At 36.1% G+C, this 4995-nt stretch overlaps 1 long non-coding RNA gene across 1 annotated transcript; it reads left to right on the top strand.

The window, feature by feature from the left end:
• The first annotated feature begins 1529 nt into the window (after positions 1–1529).
• LOC138696089 (uncharacterized) lies at positions 1530–4247 on the top strand. Its single transcript, XR_011331233.1, has 3 exons — positions 1530–2210; positions 2402–2514; positions 2625–4247. It is a non-coding gene; the product is annotated as an uncharacterized lncRNA (long non-coding RNA).
• The last annotated feature ends 748 nt before the right edge of the window (positions 4248–4995 follow it).

Raw genomic sequence — 4995 nt, 5'->3', positions numbered from 1 at the left:
CTTCTTTTCCACATCCGACTCATGCATGATGAGAACACTGGAAACATCATAATCTGTATTCAATTCAATTTCATCGCTCTCATAGTCACTTACAAGGACAGTGTTTTCCTTCTACCCTGGAGTTTTCGTTTTACTAGACCATCATTCGTGCTAGTACCATTGATGCTGAAACAGCCTACTTCTTTATTTAGTGGACTATAATGTTAAATGGTGTTTTAGAATATACTGAAATACCGTAGTTTTCAATTATTTTGATGGCAATCCTTGTGGTTTCAAGAACAGTTGGATAAAACACAGCCTTCTTATCGAGAAACTCATAATATGCTCATGGACTGCATAAAGATATTCATTGCATGAATTGTCTAGATTTTGGCCTTCATAATGTATCAAGAATGTTATGTAATTTCGTGTTTTTTTCCACGGATTCGTGAAAATAGATGTTGAATATAACAGAAAATAATAAAACAGAGACCAGCCTACTCTGGTGGTCGGCAATTCTGACTACACTTCATGAGGTCACAGTTTCGATTCCCTGTTAGAACACAGGAATTTTTCCTTAAAGGGGAATGTTCCTGTGTTCATTCATGGTTTGGCAATTAGGTTAGGCTTAGGTTTAAGACCTTTCCTGGTACTTCATAATCATTCTATCATCGAGGCCATCATTTCATGTGTTTACAAAAATTATCTTGCGGTAGATTTCAAATTCAGTAATCCACATGCAATGATGTGGCTTTTTCAGTGTCTCAAATTCAGTATCGTACTATAACAATCGTACTTACTTATGGTTTTTAGAGAACCCAGAGGTTCATTGCCACCCTCACATAAACCTGCCATCGGTCCCTCCTGACCTAGATTAATCCTGTTTCTACCATCGTATTCCACCTCCCTGAAATACATTTTAATATTATCCTCCCATCTACATCTAGGCCTCCCCAAAGGTCTTTTTCCCTGCGGCCTCCCAATTAACTCTCTATATGCATTTCTGGATTCGCCCATACATGCTACATGTCCTGCCCATTTCAGACATCTGGATTTAATGTTCCGAATTATGCCAGGTAAATAATACAATGTGTGCAGTTCTATGTTGTGTAACTTTCTCCATTCTCCTCTAACTTTATTCCCCTTAGACCCAAATATTTTCCTAAGAACTTTATTCTCAAATACCATTAACCTATGTTCCTCTCTCAAAGCGAGTGTCCAAGTTTCACAACTATACAAAAGAACCAGTGATATAACTGTTTTATAAATTTTAATTTCAAAGTTTTTTGAGAGCAGACTGGATGACAAAAACTTCTCAACCCAATAATAACAGGCATTTCCCATATTTATTCTGCGTTTAATTCCCTTTCAGTGTCATATTTGTTACTATTGCTCCAAGATATTTGAATTTTTCCACCTCTTCAAAGGATAAATTTCCAATTTTTATATCCATTTCGTACTATGTTCTGGTCACGAGATATAATCATATACTTTGTCTTTTCCGGATTTACTTCCAAACCTATCTCTCTACTTGCTTCAAGTAAAATTTCTGGATTTTCTCCTGACATATTCACGTCATCTGCATAGACAAGCAGCTGATGTAACCCATTCATTTCCAAACCCTTTCTGTTATCCTGGACATTTCTAATGGTATATTCTAGAAAAATGAAAATATTTCTCAAATGTGACAACGAATGGCTCACACTGCACGTCTTTTACGGAGAGATCAGACATGAGGTCACGACTTCGAGATCAACCAAGTTCCACATGCTGTTCATTAATACCTGTGGTATACAGCAATGAAATTATAACGCAAAGGCATTTTTGAAATCCTGGGGGAAGTAGAAAATATATGCAAATCATAACTGCTGTAGGAGGTAACTCACGTCATATCACAGGGATGGATTGTGGGCATTGATAGGTAGCAGTGTCATTAACTTCGATAGGTACAGTCAAATGGGGATACTTTGACTATCAGGGAAACTTTGATCAAAATCCATATAATGTTTTTAGCCATATGCTATATCCTTGAAAACCAATGTAGCCGACTTTTTTTGCTGTAGAAGTTTTAGTATAATCCTCTATATGGTAGAACACAGCAACTATTGATCTTCACACAGATGTCACTTGTAGTTAACCATGTGGCATACGATTCAGGCATGAAAAATATTATATGAAAAAATCCATGTGTCGCCAAAACAAGAAGTCATCCAGCTGTGTATTTGTGTTAGGTAAGTACAGAAATTATTGCTTTCCCTCTGCTACATGTAAATTTTATATACAATTTTTCACTAACTGTTATTTTTAAATTAAACTTATGCATGTACATTTTTTTAAGGTTATGTGGCTACTTTGACTGGGTGGTCAAGGTATCCCTATCAGTCAAAGTTATATCTAATGTATTATTTCTTTCTTCTTCTAGGTTAATATATTAATATTGGACGGACACAAATTTAAACCTGGCCCCTGCGTCTCGCAGTTATGCACAGTATACACAAGAAAATCTTGATGCTACAATCTCAGATATTAATAAAGGTAAATCTATTATAACAAACTGAAAAAGTGAGACTGACCATGTTAAATAAATATTTTATAGGAACATTATATATATTTATTCAAAGCTATGTTCCCTTCATCTTTTCCAGGTCACATGTCAATCACAAAAGCATCAAAATACTATAAAATTGCCAAAGGGATTCTCATCAACGAAATAAAAAAGGATGGAGGCACAGTTGGACGCCCTTTGCTATTTTTTTAAATAGAAGAGAGATCCATGGCTCATCATGTGCTTACTGTTGCTCAGTGGGATTTCCTTTTGACAATCAAGACTTGCGATATCTTGCAAAAATGTACCTTGATAACTGTGGTCGAACCATTCCTCAGTTTGGGCATAACTTTCCAAGCAGTGAGTGGACATGGCGCTGTCTTCAGAAACACAAAAGGGACTTATCACAAAGATTCTGCTAAAATCTGAAGAAATCGAAAGCTGCTGTAACACCTTAAGTCATGACTGATATTTCAACCATCTGCAGGAAACCCTACACGAAAATAATACTAGTGAAGAGCTTGTTAGTGTGCCTCCAGAGAGAATATTCATTTATGATGAAACAAATCTTGCACACGTCCCTGCTGTGAAAGATGCATCTTCAAATGAGGAGTCAAATATGCAGAACGAATAAAAGAATCGTCCAAGACCAGTATATCTCTGATATAGGCTACTGTACCTCTGCTGCAGGCAAGCTGTTACCACCTTATGTTGTCTATAAGTCAGGGCACCTATGGCAGACTTGGATGGAAGGAGGTCCACCATTCACAAGATACAGGCCTAATAGGAATCTGAGTGGTTGGTTTGGTTCCGTAGTATTTAAGGATTAGTTTAAGAATTGGATCCTGCCACACACCAGAAACTTTGATGGGCGAATTGTTCTCATTGGAGATAACTTGTCAGGCCATTTCACTCCTGATATAACATCACTGGCAGAAACAAATAATGTTTTGTTTCGTTTGTATTCCCCTAAACCAGTGGTCGTCAGCACTCACTAAAATGTACAAAGGGTAAGCAGAGCTGTCCCATGTGTCCCGTTGTGCAGCAGGAAGAGGTAGAGAGCATACCCACTAGTAGCTACGAGTGCACCATGGTGCACTGTGTTGTCCATGGGTAAGAGAAGCTAGCCCCAGGGTGCTCTGTGCTGACGACCACTGCCCTAAACACTACGCATATAACTCAGCATCTGGAATTTCCTTTTATGCACCAATTAAATATTGGTGGAAAACATTACATCAACGGAAAGGATCCAATCAGAAAAGATCCCAGATACTGTCAAAAGAAATTTTTTTCCAAATTGCTGAAATCCCTCCACGAAAACGTGTATCAAGATGGTGTTTCTGACATCATTAGTGGATTCAAGAAATGTGACATTGCTTCTTTAAAGCAGACAATGCTACCATTGATCTTAGGTGGAACGGCGACTGCATAACCCTGATCATCTTAAGTGAGTTTTCCAATTTATTCCAGAGAAGACTGAACAGTACAATCTTAAGTGAATCAAAACTTAATAACATTATGTCATGGACATTATATAGGCCTAAACTTGTCAGTTAAATTTTATCCTTTTTTATTTTTTGCATTTTTGTTCTGATATTATTAATATTGAATATGTTGCATGATTTATATAATAATATTGTAATTTTGAGTCTTGATAGTATGTGTCATAATGTTTTACTTGTTAAAATGCATTGATAATGTAATATATTTCCCAGATAACTCATTTTCATTCTCTTTCTTGAAATAAGTTTTTAGATGGTCAATGAGTCCCAAATGAAAGGATACTTTGACCAGGTCATAAATACCAGAATGACTGCTCATGAGAGTTTCAGAATGAAATACAGTATTACCTTTAGTTATAACAACCATATGCCCAACATAAAGACTAAAATATAGAATAAGAATCTCCAGAATTCTCTGAACTTTTTAATTTTCTTCAAAAATTGGTCAAAGTATCCCTGTTTGACGGTACCGTAATTATTATAGAGCCAAAGGATATGCATTAAAAAATGGTAAAATATGCATGCATGCCCTTAAAAATCAGAATACAGGCATTAAAAACAATAAAATATGCACTATTCTATTTTAAACAGTTTACTTTAATTTACCGTTCGCGTAATTAATACCTACAGAATATTATCTCTTATACTTTTTTAAATTTGCATTGAAATTGGAGTGAACAACTACATTATACATTTACAAATAAGGCGATAAAGTTATGCTATTGTACACAAGAAACGTCAAGATCTGTGAAATTGGAGAAGCAATAAACTAGGCTACATATTTTTCCAAATTTTCTGTTGTCGAAAATAATGTTTTTATAAGAATAGGGAAATAAAAAACTGAAAGGTTTCTTCCTTTCTTTCTCTCTCTCCTTTTTTTTTGGGGGGGGGGGGCAATGGGAGGGTACTCTCGTCCCTACTCTACACCAGTATGGCTCATAGATGTCGCTAGTGTTGAGAAGCATGAAC

This window comes from Periplaneta americana, chromosome 3, assembly GCF_040183065.1.
Source record: "Periplaneta americana isolate PAMFEO1 chromosome 3, P.americana_PAMFEO1_priV1, whole genome shotgun sequence".
Classification (NCBI taxonomy): Eukaryota; Metazoa; Arthropoda; class Insecta; order Blattodea; family Blattidae; genus Periplaneta; species Periplaneta americana.
This window is presented reverse-complemented; position numbering and strand designations above follow the sequence as displayed.